This window comes from Lissotriton helveticus, chromosome 5_1 (genome assembly GCF_964261635.1).
Source record: "Lissotriton helveticus chromosome 5_1, aLisHel1.1, whole genome shotgun sequence".
Lineage (NCBI taxonomy): Eukaryota > Metazoa > Chordata > Amphibia > Caudata > Salamandridae > Lissotriton > Lissotriton helveticus.
The window spans coordinates 936,203,039-936,216,535 of record NC_136065.1 but is presented as its reverse complement, the minus strand read 5'-3'; the positions used below and the strand labels follow the sequence as shown (position 1 = coordinate 936,216,535).

The 13,497-nt window shown below is 45.6% G+C and overlaps 1 protein-coding gene across 15 annotated transcripts in view; it reads right to left on the bottom strand.

The window, feature by feature from the left end:
* Positions 1-13,497, bottom strand: part of CPEB3 (cytoplasmic polyadenylation element binding protein 3) — a 1,058,629-nt gene that overhangs the window by 310,653 nt on the left and 734,479 nt on the right. The window lies entirely within an intron of this gene.

The following is a 13,497-nucleotide window of genomic DNA, read 5'->3' as shown; positions in this document are numbered from 1 at the left end:
AATAAGCCTTTCTCTAACTAACTAGAATCAGGATAATTCACCTGGAAAGAAAGAAGAAATTATGCTGACAAAGTTAGCAGTTAATATGAACTTGAATACATGATTATACATATAAAAGTTGAATAACAAAAGTAAACATGAATAATCAGTATATGATTACATGTTCAACTGAGACTAGAGTATAAATCGCTAATCTCTACAATGATTACATTTCATTATTGCATTTAATTGTTTCACACACCTTAATGAAGTTAAGGTATACAGTAATTATGATGTCAATGTGAGTATATATTTACATAATCGTGACGTATAAGGGTTGAGCCCAAATTGTGCTGCTCCACATGTACCTTTCTATGTTTTTATTTGGCTGTTTTTATATAGTGCAAAACTGGCTATGAGTGCATTACAGCTAAGATTACATTACGTGTGTATTTAAGGCAATGTTGATTTGAGTCAGGGATCCAAATTTAGTTTCCCAGATCCAGTAGCAGCACGGTTAGCCGATGAGTCACATCCCCAGTCTCACGTTATCTCAGATTATTTAGGACACCATCAACGTTGAGCAATTTAAAACCCTGACATTATTTCTAAATCTATAAAACGTAGATGCTCAAGTAAGATTTTAGATAAATCTCGACTTATTGTCATCCTATTACCAAATATCAGATGCTTTCCCACAATTAATAAATTAAATATGTGGTGATCTTATTTATTGCATTTTTGCTTAAATTGTTTCAATGTCTCTGGTAAAATCAATCTATTATCTGACCACTCTCAGTCTTGTACTGCTAATTCTCTGAATCCTTAGCACTGATAAAGCCTATAGGGCTGCCTTTAATGCACATGGACATGAAAATGGCATTTGTGCATGCCCATATTTGCATGTACTCGTTTACTAATGGTAATCCTTTGTTAGGAAGGAAAATATATATATTTTTTAAAACAAACAGCTGGCATTGAAAACCCAGAAGCGACAATCTACCAATAGTTACAGAACACCAGATTAAACTCACTTTTCTAAAAACAACCAGTCAAGATTCTACAACTCACTGAAATCTACTCCGTAAGAGGACAAACCTTCCCAGTTGAACTTGCAATCATGTAAGCCACCCATAGAGAAAACAAAAGCTTTTTTAAAACACAAGGATCAGCCATATAATTATGCCATGTGAGGCTTTGTTGGAGGAGTAAATAGAGAGATATAAATGCAGTTCAACAGCAATTAATAATAACATTAAATGCCTTGCACTCCAACACTTCTTCTATGAGAACAATTTGCTAGTTTGTCTCCTGCCAAAGGTTCATTTAGAACTCCTGAAGAGTAAAGTACAACAATTTATAAGGTCCCTGACAACTGTGTAGTCTATTGCCACAACTTCAAGAGAATTTGTAGCTTGTCATGCTGCAAGAAGCCTAAATGTATTTAAACACCTACTTGTAGAAGGAGGCGGGGTACATTTATCCGATCGGGATCATGCCACAGACCATACTTAAAAGCTTAATTACACAGTAACACTGTAGGAAACTAAGAATGTGTGCAGTCAAACGCTCAATACCATGTTTTTCGCAACCAATGGAACAATTCACAAAAACACACCATGGGAGCAGTAGTTGCTACATTGTAGGAAACTGGCTCTGTATATACTATACCAAAGTAAGGTATAGTGTCAGAGGCGGGTGTGGCAGGGGCCGCCCTGAAGTGGCTTAGTTCATTTCTCGACGGTCGGTCATACCAGGTCTGGGAAGGCAGTAACAAGACTACATCCATCTCTCTCCAGTGGGGTGTGCCACAGGGCTCCTCCCTGAGCCCGACATTATTTAATGTCTACATGGCCCCCCTGAAGGACGTGGTGGCCCCTTATAACATCAAGATCATCAGCTACGCTGATGACACTCAGCTGGTGGTCGCCCTTCCTCAACTTGTAGATAAACCTGATTTGCTGCACTCATGCCTGGTGGACGTCCACACCTGGATGGGCGGTTCAGCTCTTAAGCTGAACGGCTCTAAGACAGAGATCTTGCTGCTAGGGAACAAAGCTCCCCCATTGCCTTTAACATGCTGGCCGAGCTGTATGGGTGATCTCCCCACCATGAAAGAGGAGATTAAGAGCTTGGGAGTCTGGCTGGAACAAGATCTTTCCTTCAGAACTCAAGCCAAAAAAACTGCAGGAGTGTGTTTTGCCCTGCTGCGGGCCGCTCGTAAAATCTTCCCGCTTCTTCCTCTTCCATCGAGGAAGCTGCTGATTCAGGGTCTTACAACATCTCGCCTTGACTATAGTAATGGTCTTTTCCTGGGTGCCCCTGAATCTACCCTTAGCAAATTACAGCAGGTCCAAAATGCGGCAGCCAGATTACTCATGGGCATCCCCAGAACCGAATCAGCTAGACCCGCCCTTAAGGCCCTGCACTGGTTACCGGTGCGGGAGAGAGTAAAGTTCAAGGCACTCTGCATCGCCCACAAAATTCTTCAGGGTAATGGACCATCTATCCTAAGAAATTTGGCAGTGCCTTACAAAGCGAACAGAGCGCTGAGGTCCGATCAGAAATATCTGCTCCGTGTCCCGAGAGTAAAAAGATCACGCACGGGCGGGAGACGATTTTCTGTGCACACAGCAACGCTTTGGAACTCTCTGCCCCTAAAACTTCGTACCGAGACCTGAACTTTGCGCTTTCGAAAAGGTCTGAAAACATACCTGTTTCCTGCGTGAGTTGACCTAACCATCTCATTGTTTTAACTGTCGATGCTCTGTTCAAAGCGCCGGGATGCCCCAGGGTAGCTGTGCGCTATATAAAATTTTAATAATAATAATAATAATACAGAGTCTAGCGAATCCCAGAAGTATAGCAGAGGCTAAATTAGGTAACTTCTAACAGCTCTATTTGTGGTAGTGTGGTCGAGCAGTTAGGCTTATTAGGAGGGTGTTTTAGGCATTTATTGTATTTACTCACTCAAGGTTGATGGCACACACTCAAAGACAGAATCAATCAGGTAAGTAAAAAAAAAGTATACATCTAGTTTATTTCTAGAATCAACCAGGACTTGTACAGGTAGGTAAAATGTACTTTCAATTGTAAAACTTTAAAAGGAAAGGCAATTGTGGGTTATATTGGAATAGTTTACGGATGTGTATTACTTTTGAAACAGTTCAAAATACAGTAAGATAACTATGGATTACTCTTGGATTACTTTTTAAGTACTATCGGTACTTGAGGTGGTATGTCGAGATATCACACACTAGAATTTGTCACTTACAGGTAAGTACGACAATTCTTAAGTTAAAGCATAGTTACTTACTTTTTATACAAAACAGTAGGTCAACACATTTTTTTAGGTACAAAACTAGCAACATTGGTTCTCATGGGGGAAAAAAAGTGTCAACGGTTTACAGGTAAATAAATGTCTCAAGTATGGCTTTTGGAGATTAGGACCAAGATTCCCTAAGGTCCAGTTAGACACTCAAATTGCACCACCTGCAGCACTGGGGCGGGTGGATGCAGGGGCCCGATGTTAGCCAATGGGGCTAGGGGGCACTTCGGTTCGGAGCTGCTCACGGGCAGGCCACTCAGTCTTGGGAGCTAAGCTCCTAGGATTAAGGCAGGGCAAAGAGGGTCCCAGGTTGGCACAATTCCACATGACCAGCGGCGCAGGAGCGGCCGAGTGTAGGGTGCTAGGAGGGGTTGGGAGTCCAATGCAATCCTATGAAGGTTGCCGGTTTGGGATTTTGGCTGCAGGCTCGGTTCAGGAAGTCTTCTGGGAGGAATTAACAGCTGGGCAGGTAAGTTGGAGGGCTCAGGGACGTAGGTGTACCTCAGGTCCTCTCTTCCAGGGCGCAGGGCGGCTGGATGCAGGGGTGCCTTTTGAGGTCAGATTTCACCTTACCAGGCCACGTGCGGAGTGGAGGGGGAGGGATCTTCGTGCAGAGGCTACAGGTAATGTCAAGGAGTCCTGCAGGGGTAAACCCACGGTGGACTCGGACTCTAGGACACTGGGGACCTCGCTGGAACTGGTGGGTCACTTGGACTCTGGCCATAGGCAACAGGTACTGGGGTGGTTGTAGGCGTCTTGTTTCTTCGTCATCAGGAGGCTCAGAGTTTGTCTTGGAACTTTTGTTTGAACAGAGCTGCTATTCGCAGGAGATACAGTCTTTGTTGAAGGCAGTCAGTCCTCCCAGGGGTTCAGGAGGTCGCTGGCTGCAGGAAAAGTCTACATTTGGTGCAGGATCTCTGAAGACTGCAGACAGGCCGGGAGGGCTGGAGCCAAGTCAATTCTTCTCTACAGTCTCTTCTGCTGTGCGGCTTCTTTGGAGGTTTGCAGGAATCTGAGCAGGCAAGGTGCAGGGTCAACCCTAAATACTAAATTTAGGGGCATTTACAGGGGTGTGCAGGACGGGACCAATGGGTCCCTCCCTTGGGGTGTGTACACCCCGTATTATGCCACCTTCCAGTGGGAGGGGGGCATGAGCCTTTTTCTAATTGGGCCCGCTTATCTTCAAGATGGAGGAGAATGAGATGTGTGCTTCACTTTGCCTCCCTCACATGAGGGGTGAGGTTGGCAATGGTGGGCACACCTCTGCTCCTAACTAGATTTTCCTGCAGATTCTTCCACCCAAAGTGGGGGTCAGAACCGGTGGGAGCTAGATACTGGGGGCAGCAAAAGAAAGGGACAGCTTACAAAGGTGACAGGCCTTTGAAGTTTCCCCTTCGTAGACCCAGTCCATCCTGGGGGAGAAGGCATGACACCTATGCCCAGGATGGGCTTTGTTTCTGAACCCATTTAGTGGAGGCTCTCTACCCAGGGGTCCAGAAACCTTTCTGGAGGTGGCAAATGGCAGGCAGCCATTTAGGAACCTCACCACGGATGGTCACTTTCCAGGGGGCATCTCTAAAATGCCCCCTGTGTGCTTATTACATTAAATCCCACACCGACATCAGTGTGGGTTTAATGTGCTGAAAAGTTTGCTTCCAAACTTCACAGATTTCAGTAAAGCCATTATGGAGCTGTGGAGGTCGTAATGACCAACTCCCAGACCATATACTCTTGATGGCTTTACTGAACTTACAAAGTCTAAGAATGGACTTAGGCACTGTAGGGATACAGTGGTCATGCAACTGTACCATCACCTAGGGGCTAGTGCACCCTCCTAGAGGGGTGACTTACCTAGACCCCAGGCAGTGGGTTGCAGGCATGACATACAGGGATGATCAGTATGTATTTTAAACAGTTAATGTAAGGTGAAAGCAATTTAAAATGTGTTCTAAAGCTGCTTTATTCATCCATGACTAAAGTGCCATGTCGACTCTTCACTTTTCTCTGCACCAAAACCCGCAGCCTGCAATGGCAGAGTGAGGGTGTTAGGGTGCAAGGCCCCTAAGGGTGGCATAATAGGTGCTGCAGCCCTTAGAGGCCTTCCCTGGTCACATTGTCCTTGGTACCCATGGTACCTTTTACAAGGGGCTTACCTATGGCCAGAGAGGTGCTAATTCTGGCTACAAAGGTACAGTTTTGGGGTGAGAACGCAGGCCCTGGGAATCCGACTGGCAGGGACACAGGGCACATCAAGTCGAGTGCATCAGAAACCTGGCAAAAAGGAGGGAGGGTTACTGCAACTGAAACCCACTTTCCTACACACATCAAGTATGATCCATAGTTGCCAGAAAGCATTTTATTGACAACCAATGATAATTTCCAATGGTGAGACAAGACCGAGGTTTTGTCAAAGTATGTTTACAACATCAACTACTAGACAGGGTTCTACTGGAAGAGTGTAACACAGTATGGTGTTACCATTAAAAATTACAAACTGATCAAGAAAGAGCTAAGAACTTTTTCAGGTCCAAGAGAAAGGTTACAAAGAAAAGGAATGCATATATGTATGCATATAGTATTTCTATAGAGAGAACGTAATCAAACGAAGCAAAGAGCTGTACATGGTAATTTTCATATGAAGTGCGCTCGAATTCCTAATCCTTTCTAAAGCTCCACGTATAATCTTAACAAACTGTCCGAATCCAGAAATATTAAAATTCCCTCTCTGGCTGTGCGGACTTTTTTAGAATCAACATCCGTCTCACCACTGTTCTATGATCACTACTGCCTTAAACCTAAGGTAAAACCTCCTGGTGGAGGGTGCACACACAAGAAACGACCCAATGATTACGCATGCACGTGTAAATAAAAGCGGGGACACAGTATATACCGCTAAGAGACATTTCCAACATACACGTGTATGAGGGTCATTTTTGGGAGATACCAACTACCGACCTGCAAAACCTTGGTTTAAGCGGGACTAGTGATCCTTTCCCCTTCCTGATTACGAGCTTTCACAACGGAGACTGAAAGGATTCATACTCTGACTCCCCCCTCCTTTTGATTATACATGTTGAGCAGCGCACAGCTGTGGGAGATTTCTTCTTAGGAATCTGAAAAAGAACCTTTTGTTATCAACCTGCCGAAGGAGACACCGTCGTCATGGCAGGAAGTTTTGGAGTCAGTTATTCGACTGAGGATATAGACGAAATTCTGGCAAGACCACCACTACTCATGGAAGGTGACCTCAACCAGACTCTGTCTTCCACGGCGGAATGGGACGAGTTGAGTGAAGTGAAAAAAGAACAAGTACGCACGGCTGTACACGGGATGATAATGACCGAGTATCTTCGGGTCAATGCCGCCCCGAGAGGCCTGTGGGTAACAAATGCCCCACGGATCTTTCTAAAGGATCTAGCATTTCGCAAAGACTGGTCCTCTATATCATGAAAATGTACAAGAGACTATCTAGTGTTAATAATTAAGACAGCCACTAGATTAACGGACGAACTCGCAGTCAAGATCGAGATCTTGGAGACCAAATTGAACAACATGGTGAATATAACCATCTATAAAACCCGTCTAGATGAAATTAATAAAGAAATGAAAGAAAGCCAAGAATACCTGACCCACACTAAATTGCAGAAACTTGCAAAAGAATTGAAAAGGTTTTCATTAGAACGCATTCATCCATACAGTAGCAAAGACTACAAACCTAACGACAACGCTTCAAACTATGACTCCAACAGTGTGTCATCAGATAATAACTCAGATCAGAGCGGAGATTAAGCAACTAACCGCGGTCGAGGAAACTTCAGAAATAGGAGAGGCCGTAGCAATTTCTGGCGCCCTCCATATTTCCATGACAATGGACAAGGAATACCATTCCATCCATTCAACCCTCAATTCCAAGGGTGGCCTAATCCCTATTTTCAAGTACCTATGAACCACCAAATGCAACCGCAAGGTGCCCAGAATTACCAACAAGGCCTTCCTTTTTTAGGGAATGGCCAGGGCAACCGCAGGTCCAGACAAAAAGGAGTAACCTGGTTCGACCAGACAAGACAGGTCCAAACCAGAAGTGTCACCAAGGCCAAGACGGGGCAAGGTCCAACGACCTCATCGTGAACTTGACTGAACTAACACTAACCAAAGACCAAGAAAGCGTCCTAAATAAAGGATTAGGCTATGTGCCCACCCCCAAAACAGACGTCTTCAAGACGAAATGCGAATTGGCTGATTTTTGCCGCACCTTGAAACTTAAAGCATTTTTCAAGGACGACCAACGACCACCTCAAGAAGGAGACACTACCCTGAGAAACAAATCCAACTTTTGCCCACTAAATTCACAGGTACCCATCGAAATAAGTACTTTCGAACAAGCTATAATGAAAGAAGTGGATGAATTGAACCAACATCTTCCTAAACCTTTCCAAAATCTAACCAAGGCAGAAAATCTTGCTCTCACAGAACTAAAAAACAATAAAGACATTGTCATCAAACCAGCAGACAAAGGTGGGGGCATAGTCCTACTAACAACAGAAGGATACGACAGACAATGCATGGACTTATTGGCAGATACCAAATTCTACCAAGTACTGACGACAGACCCTACAGCACGTCTACAAAGAACGATAGCCCTGATGATTGAAGAAGCTGAAGCCAATAATTGGCTATCCAAAAAAGAGGCTGATTACTTGGAGACAAAAGCACCAGTTATACCGTACTTTTACTCTCTGCCCAAAACGCATAAAGGAAGAATGCCACCACCAGGAAGACCAATCGTTTCTGGAATTAATTCCATCCTAGAGCCTCTATCTGAATTTGCAGACCAATATTTGAGACCATTGGTCCAAAAAACGCCTACCTACTTAAAAGACACTCGGGATCTGATTAACATGCTACTCAATTTTGAGTACTCAGAGAACACCATGCTCTTGGTAGGGTTAGACGTCGAGAGCCTGTACACTAGCCTGCCACAACAGAAAACACTAGAGACCCTCGAGACAATACCCTTTAGTACCGATTGGCCTTACAAAACCCCAAGGCATTTTGTACTGGAATGCTGTAGACTGGCCCTCACGGCGAACTTTTTCCAGTACAAAGATGCCCTCTTCCTCCAACGACACGGCACGTCAATGGGAGCGTGGCTGGTCTGTATGCGAGTACCTTTGAGCAGGCCTATGTACACAATGAAAACAACCCCTTTATCCGTCATATACTTTTTTGGAGAAGATATATTGACGATATTCTGCTAATCTGGCAGGGAAGACGCAGCATCTCTAAAAGATTTCCACATATGGCTGAACAGTCAAGATGAATGCTTAAAGTTCACATACACAGCCAATGAAAAAAGTTTGGATTTTTTAGATATCACCATTTTCTCAGAAGGCAACACTTTGCAAACAAGAACGTTTTTCAAATCAACGGCAAAAAACAGTCTTCTATCTTTCAATAGCTTTCACCCCCGGCCAGTGAGAGAAAACCTCCCGTACAGCCAGTTCCTGCGATTACGGAGAAATTGCAGCTCCGTGGCAGATTACAAGACCCAAGCCACTGATCTATGCGAAAAACTCACAGTTAGAAATTACCCCAGGAAAGTAATCAACTCTTGTAAAAAACGTGCCAGAAACCAACCGAGAGAGTCTTTACTTGAAAGTCATCCAAAACCGATTGACAACAGGACCACGTGTGTCACCACCTATAGTCCAATTACAAACCAAGTAAAGAAAATAATCAACCGGAACTGGAAAATCATAACATCCAACACCCTGACCTGGTCAAAACCAAGATTCGCCAACAAAAGGAGCAGAAACATCAAAGATCTATTGGTCCATACCAGACCACCGCCAAAGAAAAAGAAAGAACAACCAGGATTATGGAACACCACCCCAGTAACCGGACACTATCCGTGTGGCACATGCACCGCCTGCGCAACCACAGAACCTACAAAGGAATTGCAGCTACTCCCAAACTTTATGTGGAAGTTAAGAAGGCCACCAACACCAACTGCAATACAAGTCACGTCATCTATATGATCACCTGTCCCTGTGGTATGAGGTACATAGGGATGACGTGCCGTAGGGCAAAACAACGACTCTGTGAGCACCGGAGCAATGTAAATTGCAAGAAAACTACAACCAAGATGTCAACCCACTACAAAGAACTAGGTCACACAGTAGATGACCTGCACTGGGTAATTCTAGAGACGCTAGAAACAGTGGACAGAAATGCAGCAAAAATCCTTTTCGAGAAGGAACAACGCTGGGTCCATTGACTCAAAACAGACACCCTGGGCTTCAACGACTCCATTCCTTGGTTGTCTCTAAAAAGATAACCTCATTATAGGGTATCCACTTCCTCAACATAACCACTACTGAGAATCTATATGTGTTCCAACCACTAATAAACTAAGATGGTCCAACAATGAGATTTAGGTTCTCTGGAGAAGTTCCAATTTGTCCAAATGGACAAAAGAATCAATGCAAATAGCCGCCTGGTCTATACAATATGAGTCCCTCATTATAGTCTGTAACAGGTTAGCTATGTATTTTCAAAACCCTCAGGTTGCCCGAATTCTATTAATGTGGTAAATAATTAAACCTCATAAGACAAGGGGGCCCATCCTCTCCCCCCCCCAAACCCCTCCAGATTAACAACACTATCGGAAAACTGCATATTAATATATTTTTTCTACCTTCATGCCTTTGTAATACAAATCAATAGCTCCGAGTCCTTATTAACATCTTCACAATTCTAAACTTTATGTATGGAATTCAATAAGCGCGAAGAACACCTTTTCTAAGTTTCAGTGTACCAATCTGCGCTATAGTATTTCATCCATGACTATGAGTTCGTAGTACAAATCAACCCGGAAATGATCGTTTCCTGCTTTCCGGGTGATGAAAGGCAGAGTCAGCACATGCTGCCGGGACAGAGTAGAAGGAACCCAGGTATCTGAAGAGACCGCCTCTTCTTCATACAACAGAACCGCAAGTAACAAATCCTCTTCTTTAACCCCTTCCTTTTACAATTCCAACAGTGAGGCCTCTCTCGTCCTGCCTTATCCCCCGATGAAACAATTCTTCGATATAAAAAAGGTACGCTAGAATACCACATAGCCAAAAAGCGTACCCATTACGAGCACAGTGAGAATCAAGTCACGTGCCTTCGTAATATCTAACCTAATATAGGCCCCGCATAGCAATACCACAGATTATAATAATACCGAAGAATAGAATTACTAATGCACAATAAAGGGCACAATTGTGTAAATAAAACCGTTACAGAATGCACGAACAGTGAATATTCATCTGGGCACTGAATGTATGCAGCGTTATAAACGCAATCCACGAGGCGTTTTTACTGAATACCACTAAGTCATCTCACCATAGACCACGCATTATATGAAGTAAATCACAGCGAACTTTAGAACTATGGGCACATCACTACAGTATAACCTGAATCACCTCCACCCGCCGAAGCATGACAATGGGAGAGTTGACGCTAGAAATGAGTGTGGTTCATTGAAAAGCATTGCCATTTTTTAGTTCCTTTTCGAAATCACTTGATTTCATAAAAGTACCTTTGTACATAACTATATGTTTTCCATACCCAATCTCCCTGTATGTTGTGTGTATGTCTGTCTATTTTTATCCTACAGGTACAATGATGCCTTCACTTCCTGAAGAATCAGGTTAATATACTTTTATTCTTCGCACTTCCTTTCACGTTTTCACCCCCATTGGTCCTGACGAAAGCCTATTGATCTTCTGACAACCCAAGGCCGAAACATGTTGACCTCTTTTTAATTTTCACATGAAGTGCGCTCGAATTCCTAATCCATTCTAAAGCTGCACGTATAATCTTAACAAACTGTCCGAATCCAGAATTATTAAAATTCCCTCTCTGGCTGTCCGGACTTTTTTTAGAATCACCATCCGTCTCACCACTGTTCTATGATCACTACTGCCTTAAACCTAAGGTAAAACCTCCTGGTGGAGGGTGCACACACAAGAAACGACCCAATGATTACGCACGCACGTGTAAATAAAAGCGGGGACACAGTATATACCGCTAAGAGACATTTCCAACATACACGTGTATGAGGGTCATTTTTGGGAGATACCAACTACCGACCTGCAAAACCTTGGTTTAAGCGGGACTAGTGATCCTTTCCCCTTCCTGATTACGAGATTTCACAACGGAGACTGAAAGGATTCATACTCTGACTCCCCCCCTCCTTTTGATTATACATGGTAAAAGGCAACAATCAAGTAAAACAAATAATCGGAGAGGATGCTGGGTTGTGGAATGTACGAAACTGGGTTACTGGTTGAGGCTGCTGAAACCCTAATCAAGCAGAGTCCACAATCCTTGTCAGGGTGAAGTCACAAGCCAACCCTAAATTAGTCTGTGCTCAATCCTCTGGTAGCTTGGCAGAGAGAAGTCAGGCAGAACTTAGAGGCAATGTGTAAAGTATTTATGCAGCACTTCAAACAGTAAATAAAGTGAAAACACAACACAAGAGCAATACCACACCAATTTAGAAAAAAGTAGAAAACATTCAAATTTTAATAAATAATTTAAGACCAAAACAATAGATGAGCTCCGGAGGCCCGCCAATAAATCCTACCATTATCCTGCCACATTAGCGCTGATTTGGCGCCAGTCCTGTCCGCACTGTACCTACCTGTGCCCGGTGTGCTGCGGGGGCGCCTGGCGGTCGAATTGCTGAAGTTGCAACCGACTTGCGGAGCTGCTGCCGGACCAGGGCCTGCTGCTCAAGCCCTTGCCGCACTACACCCCGCCTCCCCCGGCCTCTGGCAGCTAGATTGTGTGTGCGACCGCCGCCAGGCGGGTGGGGGCTCCGGAGGAAGACTTGTGTGAAGCGGGCGGAGTGCTGCCGCACCAACATCGCAGGGAGAGCTTTGTGTGGTGACTGCGTCGCCTGGCAAGCCTGTGCGCCGTGTGGGAGTGGGCGGAGGGCCCACGTTTGGATACTTCTTGCTGCTGGTCATAGCTGCCTCGCCTGTCTTGTAGGTTAGGAGGTGACGGAGGCTCATACCCGCCCCCTCCGGCCGCTCACGGACTCCTGCGGTGCTCGCGTTGAGCCGAGTCATGGTCGCGAGGCCGTGCTTGATGGCCGCCAGAAGACGCCATTGCCGACAGGCGTGGCTGCTGCAGAGTCAGGGCCTAGATGTAGAGAATCGCCGTAGCCTTAGCCTATGCGGCATGCTTCATCAGTGTGGACCCTCCCAAGGTTAGTGTTGGTGCTTCCTCTCGTCCTGGCTCTGGATCGGGGGCTCCAGGTTCCATATTAGAGGGACTGTGCTACGCCTCACCTCGCTCTCTACGAGATTACTGGGGCTCCTCGGTGGTCTTCCTTGGCTTCCTGGCGGCTGAAGTGGCTTTGCTGTGTCCCAGCTCCGACGGGCTGGATTGACTGAGGAGTCCGAGGTGTTGCTGCTTTTTGCCTTTGAGGTCCATCCCCTGCCTGCCCCGTCACCGAGGTCGGCGTTTTATTCCAGGACCTGTGCCCCCCCCCATAGTGCTGTGGGACGGTGGAGGCGGGGGGGCTGATTATCGGCTTGCGATGGCCTAGAGAGGATCCGGTGAGGGACCGGCCCCTCACTCTTGTGCATCAGGTGGGACGTGTGTGGATCGCTGTTGGGGCTCATTAGAGAACATTGCACCTTCGTCATGGCCTCTGCGGACTATCCCCGTCCTCCTGCCCTGCACTGAACAGGGGAGGCATAATCTGATAGGGGCACCCATTAGGGGGGTGGGGAGTCGCCTGTGTACGGAGTAGGTCTCAGTGTGGCTTATGTGCAGGCTGATTCTCCACATGCCTGTCTCGGACTGACGGTCTGCAGTGGGAGAGCCCTCTCCACTTCTCCCCCCCCCCCCCTGGGTGCGCTCGCTGGCACAGCTGTGGTGCCGGGGTGTCGCTCATTGCCTCCTACAGACCTTCACTGGCTTGTGACAACATAGCTATTGCCACTCAATATGACTCGCGACAAGCTCCATGGCGCCACAGAAAAAGCACGCTCGATTGCTACGCCGCAACTCGGATGCAATCGACGGATCCAACAAGTCAGGTCTATGCTGGCCCTGACAACGCCGCATTGATGGTGGCAATTACAGAGATATGCTTGAAGCTAAGATTGGGCAGTAGGGTCAGATGTGAT